Source organism: Prionailurus bengalensis, chromosome D4 (assembly GCF_016509475.1).
Source record: "Prionailurus bengalensis isolate Pbe53 chromosome D4, Fcat_Pben_1.1_paternal_pri, whole genome shotgun sequence".
NCBI lineage: Eukaryota > Metazoa > Chordata > Mammalia > Carnivora > Felidae > Prionailurus > Prionailurus bengalensis.
The window spans coordinates 94,286,605-94,304,641 of NC_057359.1; the positions used below are offsets into that span (position 1 = coordinate 94,286,605).

Below are 18,037 nucleotides of genomic sequence, written 5' to 3' on the forward strand. Positions count from 1 at the left end.
TCAAGCCTGCGTCAGGGTCTATGCTGACAGCTCAGAGCCCGGAGCCTGCTTCAGATTCTGTGTGTCCCTCTCTCTCTGCCCCTCCTGCACTCATGCTGTGTCTCTCTCAAAAATAAATAAACAATAAAAAATGTTAAAAAAAAAAAAGATTATTGTTCACCAGGTTTTCTTAGCAGCCATGGTCGATGATAATTAGAAGCTAGCATGGCGACTTAACAGAGAGCCCTCAGTCTGAGGGACACACGGAATTCAGTCTTTTCAGTCACAGACACACTGTGGTTTCATTGTTTCTGCCATATGTGTCACCAGCACTGTAGTATCCAGGGGTCCAACCGAAATCCTCAGAACTGTACTCATCCTTAAGCTCCAGGATTTTGCTAAAATTTTGTAGTATCTATATTGCACATCTTACAAATTCTTTGTCCAAAAATTATTTGTCTTCTGACTTAATATATTATGGATATGAAACGGCACAAAGTACTTCTGCTTACATTCCTCCATTATTGGTGGCAGTAAAAATGTTGACTTTTCCTCCAGAAATTCAGGATCGTCCACTACCCCCAGTATTTCCTAATTTCCAAGTTGTAGCCCCAGTGTCCCTGGGAAGCCTCTGTGTCACCCCTCAAGATTCAGCCTCGAGGCAAGTGGATCCACTGTTGGAGGCACTCATTCTGTTTTTCCCTATAAGATTTTGACCAACCAGATCTGACTTTCGTCCTGACCCCATGACCACTAAGGCATGTGGATAGTGAGACATTTTGCTCATCCGAGTTTGGGGCATGAGAGTGAGCCCTGGGATTGGTGTGTGTTTATGCTAACCCCTGTTTTAATGCTGCAGGAAGCTGTTGAAACAGTAAAAATCATTTTCCTTTACAGTAGTTACTGGGCTTGGGATTTGTTAAATGCTTTAAAATCTTTGTTTTAATTTTTTTTTAATTAGAGAGAGAGAGAGAGAGAGAAGGAGAGCGGAGGAGGGGCAGAAAAAGAGGGGGACAGAGGATCTGAAGTGGGCTCTGCGTTGACAGCAGACAGCCTGATGTGGGGCTTGAGCTCACAAACCGTGAGATCATGACCTGAGCTGAAATTGGACGCTTAACTGACTGAGCCACCCAGAAGCCCCTAAATACTTTAAAATCTTAAAAAGTTAAAAATTTCAAGTGAACTGGTTTTTCCTAATACCAGCTTTTTTTGTGTTTTGTGAGGAAATAATGGTTAATTTTGTTCTTGATTGAAAATTTGTGTCTAAGGAGTCATGATATTTTTCTCTATTTAGAAATTTGCTTTTATCCATTTCTAGTTAGTCTGTGGTGGCAGATGTCTTCCTACCACCCAGTTTTAGCTCCCTGGGGGGCTTTGCCGGTCACGGGCTGTGCTCCTTAATAACTAGATGGCATGCAAGGGAAACTTCAGGGCCTCCCTTTTGCGTCAGTGGAGAAAGAGATGGAACCAGGTAGCAGAAATCAACTTCAGTGAGCTTCAACAAAAGAAGGGGATGCTGGGCGCCTGGGTGGCTTAGTTGGTCAAGTGTCCAATTTGATTTCAGCCCAGGTCATGATCTCATGATTTGTGGATTCGAGCCCCCATTGGGCTCTGTGCTGACAGTGTGGAGCCTGCTTGGGATTCATTCTCTTTCTCTCTCTCTCTCTCTCTCCTCTATCTCTCTGTCCCCCTCCCCTGTTTGTGCGCGCGCGCTCTCTCTCTCAGAAATAAATAAAAGCATTGCAAAAATTAAAAAAAGGGGGGGTGCATTGCCTCACACCAGGAACTTGGAGGGGAGGTTAGGGTGTCCTAGTGCTGAGAACCCTGCAAGCCACCTTTATGGGGATGCTCCGCTGAGGTCTCCAGATCCCGTGGCTGGAGGGGGAGTTGTAGGCCAAAGGATGGCTACTCTACATGGTTGATCCCCCCCCCCACTAGTGCACTGGCAGTTTAATTTAGTTCATGGTGCTAACAGAAGTAACAGTCACCGTGAAGGCAGACCCTCTCCTCACCCTCACCTCTGAGTTCTTGTTTTCCCGTGCTGTTTTTCTTCTCTGTTTTACCACTTGATACAGTTCTAGTGATGAGCATAAACACCGGAATCATGCTTCCTTCCCATAGGGCCCTCTTGATGTGGACTAGTGAGCTCATTGTTGACAGGCATTCTTATTGCAGAGACTTTATTTATTTATTTGTTTTGAGAGAGAGAGAGAAGGTGCAAGTGAGCGAGGGGCGGCGAAGGGGGTGGGAAAGAGAGAATCCCATGAGGGGCAGAGAGAGAGAGAGAGAGAAGGAGAGAGAGAGAGAGAAGCAGAGCTTTCCTGGAGCAAGACTTGAACTCACGAACTGTGAGATCATGACCTGAGCCGAAGTCAGATGTTTAACTGACTGAGCCACCCAGGCGCCCCTTAGAGACTTTATTAAAGGGAGGTCAGGAAAGCTGCTACTGTGGGCCACAAGCGGGAACATAGAACATTCTGCAATAATTTGAATTGTTGTCAAAATAGCATGTATGGAGAAGAGACAGTCCCTACAGGAAGAGCCTGATGTTCCTTTCATGTGCAGGTACAGTAAGGCCATACAGTAAGCTGTGCGCGAGCATGCGTGTGGAGCTCCAGGGTAGAAGGGATGTTGTGGCTAATGGCACACTACATAGGTGGCTCGTTGGTAGTGTGACCTATTCTGTTAGAGTTTGGACTTCAGAAAAACAGTTTTTCATGTAAACCAGAGTTGTGTAGTGCTTGGTGGCATTACCATAGCTGCTGGTAGGAGAGTTAGCTGGCTTGGAAAACAGCGGAGGTTCGTCTGCCTTTGTGCTTCTGTCACTTAGGGTGTTAGGAATCAACTCGGTAGCTCCTTAATTGGTCTACAAACAATAACATTCAGTGATGTGCACCTTGAGGTTGGCTGGCAGGAAGGGCTTCTGATCACTTCAGTGCTTCATGTCTTCTCTGACTCGGCTCTGTTGGCAGCTCCTTAGGTGTGTAGACCCCGCCTGCTAAGACCTGTTCTGTGTCTGGGACAGACAGGGCCATGCAGCCAGGCCTCACATTGCTGGTTTCTTGGTAAAGTGGGGTTGGGCCAGGGGAAAGGTTCCTTTCTCTTACAGTTGAGATTGAACCCTAGATTTACCACAAACAGACATGAGAAGGATAGGGAGTTGTTTTCCAAAATGTTTTAGTGTTTGAGTCTTAAGAAGGAAAAAAACACCCCCTCTGTTTAAGAGCCCCGCTGAGACATTTAGCACATCATTTGTGTAAGGGAAAGTATAGCTTTAATTTCTAGCTCTGTCCTTTCTTTTCTTTTCTTTTCTTTTCTTTTCTTTTCTTTTCTTTTCTTTTCTCCTTTCTTTTACGGCATTCTTGGAGAAATTTATGGGGAACTACATGCAAAGGAGTGTATTAAGTGAAGGTGTTCACTTCAAGGCTGTTTATGATGCTGAGATGTCATAGATGCCCTGCGTGTCTCTTAGTTGGGTCCTGTGTGTGGGGAGAGCTCAGTGCATGCTAGGGATCTGCTGCTGCAGCCTGTGCTGTGACGGCATGAATTCATTTGCTCCCAGTAGTTAAGGGAAAAATTTACTACCCGTTTACGTAGTCTGTATTAGTTGTACCTTCGTGAGTGTATTTGCACAGAAAAATGTTTGGAAAGTTATATGCAAATGTTACAGTATATGCTTTGTAGTTTTCACCTAACTCCCCCAATTCATTTCCTTTACTTAAATTAAAAATGTAAAATCGTGCAATAATGTAGGAATTTTCCTTTTGAAGATCAAATCCTGTTCAGGCAGGATCTGCCCTATGTGTCCCTGTGTGTCCCTTTCTTACTCGACAGTGTCCCCACAGCTTCTATGATGTTTGATACACATCCCTTCAGATTTCTCTCTTAGGGAGTTTTATGCAGATGTATTCGAGCCCACCAAAACCGTGTAGTCAGTCTTTGTAGGTGTTGTGTTTTCTCTGTCTATAGAACTGCTTTTCTTCTTCTTTTGAAATACTTTCAAACTTAATGTAAGGAAAGTTGCAAGTATGATAAAAGAGATTTTTTTTCATGAGCCATTTGAGATTAGGTTGCCCGCCAGATGCCCTACCACTCCGACAGCCGTAATCCAGCTATCCACATCAGACTGATGTATCTCTTTTAAACAGTGTAGTTTATGATGTCCTGCTTTCAACACTGATATGGTAATCTCATTTTTAAATACATAAGTGTTATATGTTATATTCTGATTTTGTATTGTATACACATTACATCTCTCCTTGTAAAGGAGTCCTTTCTAAGACTTGCATTGACTTTGTTAAAGAATCCCTGATTGTATAGGTAGAGTTATCCTGGCACACCCCTCAATCTTTTTCCGCGTCTTTCTTTTTTATTGTGGTAAAATATGCTTAAACATAAGTCTTATCATTTCAGCCATTTTTTAAAGTTTATTTATTTTTGAGGGAGAGAGAGCATGCGTGAGCAGTGGAGGGGCAGAGAGAGGGGGAGAGAGAGAGAATTCCAGTTCGGGGCTCAGACTCACTAACCTTGAGATCAGGACCTGAGCCGAAATCAAGAGCAGAAGCTTAACCGGCTGAGCTACCCAGGTGCCCCTCAGCCATTTTTAAGCCTACTTTTGGTGGCACAAGTATGTTTACGGTGTTGTGTGACCATCATCATTGCCTGTTTGTAAAACATTCTTGCCACCCCAAGCAGAAACTCTGTACCTATTAAGCAGTAACTCTCCTTTCCTTTTTTTGTCTCTATGAATTTGCCTAAAGTAGGTGTTTCATGTAAGTAGACTGATTTGTCATTTTGTGCCTGGTGCATCTCGCTCTGCGTCACGTTCTCAAGGTTCATCTGCGCGATGGCCTGTGGCAGAGCCTCATTTCTTTTTCTGGCTGAGTAATCTTCCCTCGTCTGCATAGACCACATTTTGTTTATTCATCTGCTGATGAACATGTGAGTTTTTTCCATCTTGTGACTGTTGTGAACAGTGCTGCTCTGAATGTTTGTGTACAAGCATCTGTTTGAGTGTCTCTTTTCAGTCTTTGGAGTGTACACCCAGGAGTAAATCGCTGAGTCATGTGGGAATTCTTTCTTTAACTTTCTGAGGAACCACCAAACCGTTTTCCACAGTAGCCACGTCATTTTGCATTTCCGCCAGCAACGCGTGAGGGTTTCAGCTTCTCCACATCCTTGCCAGCACTTGTTTTTGTTTTGGCCCATCTTTTTGACCACGGCTGTCCCAGTCAATGTGAAGTGGGTGCTACCTCCCAGCCTCGTCCCCTCCAGTCAGAGATCATGGCTCTGTGCCTCCTTGGCTCTGGTCATTTTGTTCCCTTACTCCTTCAATACAGGAGCTTTTAAAATGGTTCTTGTTTCCTGAAATAGAAATGAAGCACAGTTTACTAAAAATCCATGGGAAGTTGCTGATTCTGTTGAAGTGCAAAGTAGGCCGAGCTGATGAGAAAGTTGACTGGACTGTGGAAGAATTTGGACAAGGGATAAAATGGGAATTACAGGAAACAATAGGCCGATACTGGTCAAGGTGCCAAAATATTGTCAGGGGAAGGTCTCCTTTATTGGTATTCATAAAGTATATTTATATGTACCTTTGAGTATTTCCTTTATTATTTATTTATTTATTTATTTATTTACTTCTAATTTTTTATTTCAGAGAGTGTGTGTACTAGCAGGGTAGAGGGGCAGAGAGAGAGAATCTTAATCAGGCTCCACACTGTCCGCATGGATCATGACCTGAGCTGAAATCTAGAGTCAGATGGTTTTTTTCTAATCAATCTTTTTTACTTTAGAAGGGAGTTCTTACAATAGTAAAAAGTAAGAAAACATTAAAAAAATTTTTTTTCTTAATGTTTTATTTATTTTTGAGAGAGCGCGAGTGGGGGAGAGGCAGAGAGAGCCGGGGATAGAGGATCCGAAGCAGGCTCCAGGCTCTGCACTGTGACAGCAGCGAGTCCAATGTAGAGTGCGAACCCACGAACCACAAGATCACGCGTGACCTGAGCCAGAAAGTTGAACGCTCAACCAACTGAGCCACCCAGGTGCCCCAGAAGACATTTTTTTATATGCGTGTTTTGTGTCTGGGGAAGAGTCATGAGCTTGTACACTGACTTGATTGTGCCCCTGCTGTGTGTATTGGCAGTGAGTGATGCTCTTGGACTCCAGTTAAGTGAGGTCTATGAGTACTTGGGGAGGGGCTGGCCTCAAAGCTGGTGACGAGGGAGTGGACATGTGTGGACTGGACCATGGCCTCTTTCAAAAGAGGGTGTGGTATTGAAGACTCGTGGGGAGTCTTTTTTTTTTTTTTTTTTTTAATATTTTTTTCAACGTTTATTTATTTTTGGGACAGAGAGAGACAGAGCATGAACGGGGGAGGGGCAGAGAGAGAGGGAGACACAGAATCGGAAACAGGCTCCAGGCTCCGAGCCATCAGCCCAGAGCCTGACGCGGGGCTCGAACTCACGGACCGCGAGATCGTGACCTGGCTGAAGTCGGACGCTTAACCGACTGTGCCACCCAGGCGCCCCGACCATGGCCTCTTTCAAAAGAGGGTGTGGTATTGAAGACTCGTGGGGAGTCTTTTTTTTTTTTTTTTTAATTTTTTTTTCAACGTTTATTTATTTTTGGGAGAGAGACAGAGCATGAACGGGGGAGGGGCAGAGAGAGAGGGAGACACAGAATCGGAAACAGGCTCCAGGCTCCGAGCCATCAGCCCAGAGCCTGACGCGGGGCTCGAACTCACGGACCGCGAGATCGTGACCTGGCTGAAGTCGGACGCTTAACCGACTGCGCCACCCAGGCGCCCCGACTCGTGGGGAGTCTTAAGAGAAGTGTGACATTAGAGAGCCGGGGGAGAGTGTGGCAGCCCCTCCCTGAGGTGGTCCGAGTAGTGGGGCCAGACCCACCCTTTTGGGAACTGGTCCTTCATAGCTTTTGAGCATGGCAGTAATGGGATCTTTGGAAAAGGAAAATAGCTGCTGCTCTTGTAGGGCATGGATGGAGAGAAGAGAGGAGTGTGGTGACTGATCACTGGGGCAGATAGGGTGCACAGAATCCGCTGGGGCTGGGGCCAGCTTGAGACACGCTTGCGTTTGAACAGTTGACTTTGGGGAATGAGTGACCAGTTTATGTCTGGCCCATGGCAGATACTAGAAATATCTTTATGATGTATGTACTAAGTACATCGAGCAGTAAAAGTGGCCGGAATTTATTGTGTGTTGCCCACCGTTTTGAACGTTCTGCAGCTTCCTGAGCCCTCTGAGCTGGGTTTTGGGTAGTTGTACCCATTTGGTCAAGAGGAAAGTAAGGCAGCAAGGTACCATGCCTGGTCAGCAGAGAGCTGAGCTTGAATCGTGTGAGGGTGTCAGGCCTGCTGTGGGCTGTATGTTGAGCGCTGCAGGACACTCAGATGTCATCTGTAGTTTAGAACTAGTTTTTCTTTAGGATTTTATGAAGAATTTAAGTTTCCATCATGTGCAAAGTAGACGACTTAAAATTCCATGATCATGGTCAAGATTTTGCCACAGGGTTCCTATCTTGTTCGTTCCTTCTCTTCCTTTTCCTTTTTTTTTGTTGCTGTGGTATTTTGGAGCACACCATAGAGGCCGCGAAACTTCCACTTCTCAACTCAGAGGACGTACCTTTTAAAAACGCAGAAGGCATCCTTACATAACCACAGTGTTGTTTTCACACCTAACAAAATTTGAAGTAATTGCTTGATGACATCTATTTTAAAATCACCCTCCGATTATGTCAAAATGTCATTTTATGGTTGGTTGGTTTAAATTAGGATCCTAACAGAATCCACACTTTGCATTTGGTTGTTATATTTGATATCTGCAATCATTACCCCTGCTAATATCTTTCATCTTTTGCGATGAGGAAGCTATGTCAGTGGTCTTGCAGAATGTCCCACATTGTGGATTTCTGTTACTGAGTTTGTTAGGACGACTGTATTTTTGAGCCACGTTGCCCATTTTGTTTTTTATATTGATAACCTAAGGGTATAACAAATGACATCATGTTGAGTGATTTCCCTTCGTGATGGTTTTATATTAGGAAAAACTTGGTTGAAACTGAGGAACTAAGAGCTAGATCTTTGGAGTGGAACTGAGTTACTCTGGCCTTGTAAGGTTACTCTCACTGTTGAGTCACCGTGGTACATGCGCATGTAGCTGGTGGACAGGCCTGTGTTAGCGCACAGCTGATGGCTGCATCCTGGTGGCCCCGTTGTCTCCACTCTGTGCCTTTCTGCCAGTGAGACATCCTCATTTCTTTTTTTTTTTTTTTTAATTTTTTTTGTGTGTGTCTTTATTTTGAGAGAGAGAGAGAGAGAGAGTGTGTGAGCCGGGGGAGGGTCAGAGAGAGGGGGAGACACAGAATCTGAAGCAGGCTCCAGGCTCTGAGCTGTCAGCACAGAGCCTGACGCGGGGCTCGAACCCACAGACCGCGAGATCATGACCTGAGCCGAAGTCTGACACTTAACCAACTGAGCCACTCAGGCGCCTCAAAGACATCCTCATTTCTAATGGAGTCCATTTTCATTTTAATTTAGTCTGAGTTAAAGTAGGAGAGATGGAGTAGATGTTTTCCAATGTCAAAGATTGTGAGTCTTCCTGGTGTCGTGTTGAGTTGTGTGCCCCATGAGCATCTAATGGCACTAGGTGTACCCAGACCCACCACTGGTTTTCTGCTTAGCCGGGTAGAGAACCCCCTGCACTGCTGTGTAGGGTGGGACCTGTCAGTGTGAGAACCAGGCAGAAGGTCCCCATGGGAAGCAAGTGTCACCTTTGCAGGTCTGGAAACTTGATTTTGTCAGTAAACCAAATTGTGATGATCATACTATCCAAATTCACAAGAGACTGACGTATAAAAGAAGAAATCAGCATATTTATGGTGGTAAGTATGTGTAGATATCTTCACCGTGTGGAAAGTCAGACTGAAAGTAAACATTGTGTGACCCCCATTCCCTGGTTTATGCCCTCAGAACAGACACCTGCTATAGCCCAGCACTTAGCCGGTTATATCTTGGGAGATTGTTCTGGGTGTGTGGCTGGCTTTTGTTTTTGTTTCCCTCCACAGACCAGAAAGGGTTCAGATAGCATGCTTTAACTCATGGAAGCTTAGGGGGCTGTGGAGTCACGGTTCAGAGTGGGAGAGGCCGTGCTTTCCCCACAGGTGTCCACGCACCTGTTTCATTTCTCAGCTTGCTGTGTCTTCTCTGGAAATCACGTTCTATGGGGGTCTGACCTCTGTTGTGGGTCCCAGGCCCAGGGCTGTGTTTGCTGTGGCCTGGAAGGGACACAAAGGACAAGGGCACTGTTTGAGTTGTCTGTTAATGCTTAGCACACTACCCTGAAACATAGTGCCTAAAGACAACAGTGATCACTTGTTATCCTTCATGGGGCTGGCAGTTCAGACAGGGCAGTGTGTGTGGGGGGGTGATGGCTTTTTTCTGGTCCATGAGCCTGGGGCCTCAGCTGGAAGCCTCAGGCACTGGGGATGGCTTGCACTTCTGGTGGTGTGTGCTTTTTGTGTGGGCTGCTGGTTGGAACGCCCACAGGTGGCCACAGCTCTGGGGTCCTCAGGGCATTTGTGACCTGGCCTCACGCACCGTGGAGCTCACTTTAGCCACAGTCTCAGGTCTAGGCTGTCACAAAAGGCCATCTTCTTAAAGGCGAAGGAGCACAGCCCACCTCTCATGGAGGAATGTCAGCATCACCTTGTTAGAGAGGTGTGTAGGGTCGTGTGCACATTGGTCTGGCCATCTTTGGAAAACTACAATAGCCAAGCCTAGCCTAGGTCAAGGGAGCAGCAAGCACGTAGCGCCTTTGGTTTTTTCCTTTGCAGAGAAGCCAATTAAGGGTTAAATAGCAGATGGAAAGGGAGTCTGTTCTGATATTTCACAGTCCCTTAAATGTAATTTCTGGGGCTACTTTGGATAGTAATTGTATTTTCCAAAATTAGGAACTAACTCCTTTTGCTGCCAAAGGGAAAAAACAAAAAGACAAAAGAGGGAAAAGGAAATCTATCAGATATTGAAAGGATTCATTCTTTTTCTCCCCACCCCTTTTGATAATTAGCTAGTGAAATTGGTATGTGGAAAATAGTTGAAAATTAGGGGGTGAGCAGATAGCACTCTACATCTCACAAGTTTCCTGGACAGAAGACGCATCCCATCTTTGGGAATCCATTTGGTGTTGACAGTGTTGCGCTGGCCCTGATGCAGTTCTCGAGGAGAGGACGCAGTCTCTGGGTCCAGATCTTGGGCAGAGTCCTAAAGGAGAGAGGAACAAATGGCAGGTCCGAATTAGCATTTCTCCTAAGGTGGCTAGAGCCATGACATCTCCACCCTTGGGGAGAGAAGTCCTCTTTCCCCTTTGTGTCGGATGCTGCACATTGCCTCCAGCGGCCGAGTCAGGAAAGCCTGTGAGCCGTGAGCAGTGTGCTCTTTGTTGGAGGAGAAGGGCTTTTCTTTCCGTTGGCCTCCTAGCTGTGAAATGTGAAAGCACGATCACCCATGGAACCACAGAGTCCAGCAAGCATGCACTTACGTGTTTAGAGAGGATTTTCCCTTCCTTTTTCTTAGTATTTCACCCTTGTTGGGTATCTTTACAGCTCCAGTAGATAATATGTGAAATCTGGCACACCCCGCAAAACACGAGGGTAAGGGTGCTTTGAGGCTGCATTGAGGAGATGGCAGTTTCGTGGGAGGACATGGACTCCCTCCCTCCTCCCCCTGTAGTGTGGGCACATCTTTACCAGGCTCCTCTGTGGGCTGCCATGTTGGTCACCTTCTCTCAAATTATTTTTGGAATGGCTTTGACTCTTTTCAAACTTAAGGGGTGTGTGTGTGTGTGTGTGTGTGTGTGTGTGTGTAGTAGTAGTAGTAGTAGTAGTTAAAGAGTAACCTTCTCAACATCTGTGCTTAAAATAGGAGTTCCGAATAACGTGGATACATGGGTCCAGGGTGGCTTGAGCCCTGAGAAGGGAGGGAGCTTATCTGTGAGATGGCTGTGGCCTTGGAAATGCTGGTGCTGCCAGGGCAGGGGGAACAGCTTTCAGGTCCAAGATCAGACCAGAGCACTGGCTCCATGCACACACAGCAGGGTCTGAGATCTGTGTGGCAGGTTGGTTCCACGTTGGCTTCCGTATTTGTATGGCTGAGTCATGGAGCCGGCTGTCAGGAAATGTTTGTCCACATGTGCTGCTCCCTGTAGGTTTGGTCTGGCCTGGCCTGTGTGTGCTAGCCGTGGGGCTGGTCTGTTGTCCGGTGGACCCCCACTCCACTTCAGAGGTTAGAGTATTTGGAAGCAGTTTTAAATTTCTGATGACTTTAAGGGTTTCACCCTTACTGTCATAAATAAGGATACTTTTTGTGTTAGATCCTTATTGTTGAGACTAGAGTTTTCCCATTGGATCATTGGGGGAGTTGGAATGAATGTGGGGGAAGATCTTCTTTCCACAGGAGTCCGCATGGCTGCATCTTTGTGGAGAAAGCCACGTTACAATTGGGCTTCACTAATTTAGGTCACCTGAGAGAACAGAGCTCTCTGGAAAAGTGAGCCAAAGGGCCCTGAGATAGATGATTCTCTTTTTTCCCTCTTAAGTTTTCCTTTCAGACTACTCTGCGCTCCCAGCCCCCGTTTGTTGTGGTTCCGCCTGAGTAGAGGCCGGCCAAGCTTCCACCATCCGGGGTTGGCTGCACCGCTGGCAGTGTGGAGACTCGGTGGGGCTGGTCCAGAACTATCATTACCGTGGTTCCTGGCTGTCCTCGTGATGTGGACACCATTGGTCTGATCTGTTGAGAGGTAACTGGCTACCGATGAGGTGGGCTGAGCCTGGGCTGGCGCTGGGGGTCCTTGGCCGGCCCTTCCTGGGTTCACAGGCTGCCATGGAGCAGTGGAGGCTTTCCTTCTCATGAGCCAAAGGCCCGTCCGGATTTAGAGCTGACACAGTGTCATGGTTCTTTCTGCCGATATCTTTATAGTTTAAATGGATAAAACTATTTAAATACTTACAGATTATCCAAAATTTGGTCCAGCCCTTATTTGTCTTTGAATTTTAGGAACTTTCGAAGGGGTGATGTCAGAGTTTCTGTGATCTTTCTCCAACAGCGATTGTTTATTTTACAAAAAGAAAACAAATCAGCAGTGTGGTAGAAACCCGACGGGGCAGGTACCTGGGAGGTTGAGCCTTTCCAAACCCTGGGAAACTGGGTTTGTTACCTCACCTACAGGGTATGCTGCCTGGCCTTGGGCACGTTCCTAACCTTGTGCCCGAGGCTCTTCACCCGTGGGGGCAGGCACTTCGCCTTGCAGGTGAACCCGCACGGGTGCCGATGAGGAGGCTCACTATAAATAAAACAGGAGCTGACAGTAAATAAAACACAAGTGATGGGTCGTACTCTTGCATGGAAAAGTAACGAAGGTTCTACACAAAATCTTAACAGTCTTAATTTATACTGTATGCATAGCAGAAACTGTCTTCTTAAAAACTATCTGAAATCAAATGTAGTAAAGTTGAAGTTAACTGTATCATGATGAATTATGTTTGATGCAGCCATTTCACGTCCATTGACAATGGAGAAACACCTTCTGTGGATGAAAAGCTGTGCTGACTGAGGGGCAGAGTGGGGAGACCCCGGTCTGCCCTGAGAGGAAAATGCATTTAATTTAAAGTGTCACAAGGGGGTTGCCTTTATTTTATTTACATATTGTGTTATTTAAGTTGTAAGTGATCATTATATGCTTATTTTATGGTTATATCACATAAAGTGACGGTACTGTACAGACTCGTAAGAGATTTTTTTCTTTTCTTTCCTTTTTTTCTAATGTTTATTTATTTTTTAAAAATTTTTTTTTTCAACGTTTTATTTTATTTTTGGGACAGAGAGAGACAGAGCATGAACGGGGGAGGGGCAGAGAGAGAGGGAGACACAGAATCGGAAACAGGCTCCAGGCTCCGAGCCATCAGCCCAGAGCCTGACGCGGGGCTCGAACTCCCGGACCGCGAGATCGTGACCTGGCTGAAGTCGGACGCTTAACCGACTGCGCCACCCAGGCGCCCCTCTAATGTTTATTTTTGAGGGAGAGAGGGAGAGAGCATGAGCAGGGGAGGGAGGTGTCAGGGGGAGAGGGAGACAGAGGATCTGAAGCAGGCTCTGTGCTATTAGCTCAGAGCCTGACACGGGCCTTGAACTCAGGAACTACAAGATTGTGGCCTGAGCCAAAGTCAGATGCTGAACTGACTGAGCCACCCAGGCACCCCAAGATTTTTTCTTTTGATCATGAAGAAAAACCTAGCTGAAACCTAGATTATGTCCACACACATTCTGATGTGGGGTAAAAATGGCAGCACTGTCTTCTTTCTGTCTTGTACTACATTTAAAAATGAAAAGAAGGGGGCGCCTGGGTGGCTTCCTCCAGTTAAGTGTCCACCTCCTGATTTTGGCTCAGGTCATGATCTCGTGGTTCATGAGATAGAGCCCTGAGTCGGGCTCTGCACTGAGCATGGAGCCTGCTTAGGATTCCCTCCCTCTCTCTCTCTCTCTCTCTCTCTGCCCCTTGCCTGCTTGTGCTTTCTCTCTCTCTCAAAATAAATAAATAAACAAACAAACAAACATTAAAAAAATACAGTAGATACTACTGTTGTGGTCTTTACATCTGGGCATCTTCCTCCTGTGCCCTCTTTTCTTGTTAACTTTAAATTTTTTTTAATGGTTTTATTTATTTTTGAGAGAGAGAGAGACAGAGCACAAGTGGGGGACGGGTAGAGAGAGACACAGAACCCAAAGCAGGCTGCAGGCTCGGAACTGTCAGCACAGAGCCTGATGTGGGGCTTGAACTCGTGAACCACAAGATCAGAACCTGCGCCAAAGTGGGACACTTAACTGACTGAGCCACCCAGATACCTCTCTTGTTACCTTTAAAAACAAACAACTGAGTGTTTTTCTTCAGAAATACTCTGTAGTATTGTGTAGTTAGAATTGGTTGGTTGCCTGACTGTGCTGAGGTTGCTTCTGGTTTTTGTGAGTAGAGGCATGTTGGCTGCATAAAATGTGCCGTGCAGGGTTTAAGGTAGGTGTGAGTGGGTGGTGAGGTCACAGTCGTTCCCCTGTGCAGATCATACTGGGACCATCCTGTGTCTGTAAGGCTGGCAGAGTCTAGACTGAGGCACAGGGGAGGCAGGCCAGAGATGGGGGTAGGGTGGGGGCCTTGCGGCTCTGGGCATCTGATAGAGTGCTGGAGTGGGATTAAAGTGGAGTGGGAGTAAGATTTTATAATGCCTTTGGGTTTTTTCCTCTGTGTTTTATTTTCTTCTGTGTTCTTTTGTCTTATAGAGAAATTGTTTCATTAATAATTCTTTTTCTGGGGCACCTGGGTGGCTCAGTCTTTAAGCATCTGGTTTTGGCTCAGGTCGTGATCTTACGGCTTGTGAGTTTGAGTGCCACGTTGGGTGAACTGGGTGAACACGAGCCCCACTTTGGGTGAGCCCCCCTCTCTCCCCCACCCCTTCTCTCTGCCCCTCGCTCACTTGTGCCGTCTCTCTCTCTCTCTCTCTCTCTCTCTCTCTAAAAAAAAAAAAAAATTATTTTTCTTCTCAGGAATATGATTTCACAGGGCAGAGAATATTGCCTTTTAAAAATGTCAACACTGGGGTGCCTGGGTGGCTCAGTTGGTTAAGCATCTGATTCTCGGTTTTGGCTCAGGTCATGATCTCACAGTTTCGTGAGTTTGAGCCCCATGTTGGGCTCTGCTGTGGCAGTGCAGAGCCTGCTTCGGTTTCTCTCTCTCTCTCTCTCTCTGTCTGCCCCTCCCGTGCTCACGCTGTCTCTCTCAAAATAAATAAACTTAAAAAAATTAAAAAAAAATTAAAATGTCAACATTGCAGGGTGCCTGGATGGTTCAGTTGGTTAAGTGTCCGACTTCAGCTCAGGTCATGATCTCCCAGTTGGTAGGTTCAAGCCCTTCATCAGGCTCTGTGCTGACAGCTCAAATCCCAGAGCCTGCTTGGATTCTGTGTCTCCCTCTCTCTCTGCCCCTCCCCGGCTTGCACTCTGTCTCTCTTTCTCAAAAATAAATAAACATTAAAAAAAATAAAAAACAATTTTTTTTTTAATGTCAACATTGCCACTTCAGAATTATTGAAACTTAGCGCCCTTTTGTCTTTTGCTGACTTTTATAGACTCCGTTCATGGTTGCCAAATTCAGCAAATAAAAAACCCAGGATGCCCAGTTACATTTGAAGTTCAGGTAAACGTGCTTACACTAAACAAATTGATTTGTCATATCCCTGAACTCTAAATGTAATGTACACCTGTAGCTGGAAGTGCACTTCACCTTGTAACTCCAGCACGAGTCAGGTTCTGCGTCACCCCCGGGACACATTTTTCTCCTAGATTTTTGTTTATATCGTAATCTACCAACTTGTATTTAAGGGCAAAAACTTCACAGACTGGACAATTTTCCTTCTTTTTTTTCTCCATCCACAGCAGTGCTTCATTGTATCAGATGGACATTCAAAGGGCAGAATGTCATTTTCTAGAAGTTCAGCTCTAACTCTAGCACATAAAGTGCATGCAGAGTGGACTCCATTATTCTGGTGTGCCTTTCCCAAAACGTTTGGTCCATTGCTGTGGTTTATAGTCCGTTCTGATCGCATACTGGGCAGACTTTGTGCGGTGCTTCCCCCTCCCGCAGGGGCGCTTCAGCCCGTGGGCCGTTACGGTGCTGCTCTAACTCGGAATTTGTCGTAGGCCGTGAAGTTGGATGGGAGTCTGGGTCAGTGGGTGAGGGAGCTGTTAGTGCTGCAGTTTTGGGCCTGCTTCTTAGCTCCTGTTTCACCGCAGGTCCCCAGGCAGCCTCGTTGAGGCAGGCGAAGGGTGAGGAAGAGAAGAACGTGCAGGGTGGGAGTCCGCCCTCTGGGCCGCAGCCGCTGCCTCCTCCCCCCCCCTCCTCCTCCCCCCTTCTTCTCCTCCCCTCCTTCTCCCCCTCCTATTCCTCCTCCCCCCTCCTCCTTCCCCCCTCCTCCTTCCCCCCCTCCTCCTTCCCCCCCTCCTCCTTCCCCCCCTCCTCCTTCCCCCCCTCCTCCTTCCCCCCTCCTCCTTCCCCCCCTCCTCCTTCCCCCCCTCCTCCTTCCCCCCTCCTCCTTCCCCCCTCCTCCTTCCCCCCCTCCTCCTTCCCCCCCCCTCCTTCCCCCCCCCTCCTTCCCCCCCCTCCTTCCCCCCCCTCCTTCCCCCCTCCTCCTTCCCCCCCTCCTCCTTCCCCCCCCCTCCTTCCCCCCCTCCTCCTTCCCCCCCTCCTCCTTCCCCCCCTCCTCCTTCCCCCCCTCCTCCTTCCCCCCCTCCTCCTTCCCCCCCTCCTCCTTCCCCCCCTCCTCCTTCCCCCCTCCTCCTCCCCTCTTCCTCCTCCTCCTCCTCCCCTCCTCGTCCTCCTCCTCCTCCCCTCCTCCTCCTCCTCCTCCTCCACCTCCACACTCCCCTTTCTTTCCTTCTCTGCCCTGTGCCATTGTCAGTGGTCACTCAGAGTAATGAGCAGGGAGGATGCTTGGATTCTAAAAGTAAGAGCTGCAGACAAGGCAGAGATGTTGGGGTCTTGTTTTGGGCTCTGAGGCTTCTCTGGGGCCTGGAGTGATGGTTAGTGCTCATCAGAAGAGTTCCTGAATGCATCCGAATAGATGCAGAGCAGAATAGTGGATACTTCTGGTATTGTTTGAAAGTGTGTTATGTAATATTCTTAAAACAGAGTTTTTTGGGGGAAGAAGTCATGAATCTTAATTTCATGGCTGGGACATGTGGCTGACAGTGGGGACAGGACACAGGTGGTTTGTAGGTATATTCGTGAGTGATCCGGGGAGGCCTGTCCTGCCATGCCTGGCCCTGGGCTTGCCAGGGGGTTTGGAGGCATTTTCAGCAGGTCTCTGATGTGGGGGGGCTTGGTGTCCTTGATGTATGGCTTGGCCTCAAGGCTAGTCAACAACCCTAAAAGCTGTTTAGGACCCCAGAGGGCTCTTGTTTATGTGAGTTCTATCTACTGGTATTGACCAAAACATAAATGAAAACTGAAGCTTTACAAAAACCCTTATTTACTTAAAAATAACAAAAGTAAACCTGTAACCTGTTGTTTACATGTTAAAGTGAATAATTTCTGTGAAAAATAACTATTTTCTAAAACAAAACCACAGAAGTGTGGCATTGCTTTACAGGTTGGTGTATCTCTTTCTTGTCTGGCTTCTGACTGCAGGGATGTGCTGTTTGGTTGCAGTATGTGAGGAAGATCCAGCCTCATGTAGACACGTGAGCCTTTTAGATAATTCCGGATGTGTTGCTGGCTATAGTGTGCCAGAACCTGATGGGGCAAAGCAGAATGTCGATGGCCTTCCTTCCCTGTGAGGTTTAAACCCACGGTTGGCCTCGCATCTCAGTGCACCTTCCTGTCATGTGTGGTTTTAAAGATTAGGTACTGCTTGGGGCGCCGGGTGGCTCAGTCGGTTAAGCATCTGACTTCGGCTCAGGTCATGACCTTGCAGCTCGTGAGTTTGAGCCCCAGGTCGGGCTCTGTGCTGCTGACAGCTCAGAGCCTGGAGCCTGCTTCGGATTCTGTGTCTCGCTCGCTCTCTGTCCCTCCCCCGCTCGCATTCTGTCTCTCTCAAAAATAAATAAGCATTAAAAAAAAAATTAAAAAAAATAAAGATTAGGTACTGCTCATTTGGGAAACACTGGCTCGCTAAATTATGGGGATCTTCCAAATGTTGGCACATTTCGTCATCCAAGATCAGAAAATTGTATTCTCTTATTAACATCTCTTCTGTCATCAAAAGTCTTTAAGTGTCCAGCAGCTGTGAAGCTCATGGGGCAGATAGATACACATTTACCCAAATTCTAGTTTCCAGTCAGAAGCTAGAATTTTAACATTGGCAACACATACTGTTGGTTTTTCTTTGAGGTCGTGGGCTCACTGTGTTTATTTTGAGAACGTGTTTGGCCTGCATCCACACGTGCGTAGCCACGGATCTTGCCAGTTCTTCCAAACGCAGACACCCAGTGAGTGACACT

The 18,037-nt window shown here is 46.9% G+C and overlaps 1 protein-coding gene and 1 long non-coding RNA gene across 10 annotated transcripts in view; one reads left to right on the forward strand and one right to left on the reverse strand.

The window, feature by feature from the left end:
* Positions 1-18,037, forward strand: part of EHMT1 (euchromatic histone lysine methyltransferase 1) — a 154,034-nt gene that overhangs the window by 45,995 nt on the left and 90,002 nt on the right. The gene's annotated exons all lie outside the window — the stretch shown is intronic.
* On the reverse strand, positions 5,234-10,638 carry LOC122474699. 2 transcript variants are annotated; one of them, XR_006294985.1, is made up of 4 exons: positions 10,536-10,638; positions 10,133-10,258; positions 9,172-9,273; positions 5,234-5,343 (listed from the first exon to the last, which is right to left on the reverse strand). It is a non-coding gene; the product is annotated as an uncharacterized LOC122474699 (long non-coding RNA). The 2 variants fall into 2 exon arrangements; XR_006294984.1 differs by lacking the exon at positions 5,234-5,343 and adding an exon at positions 7,519-7,622.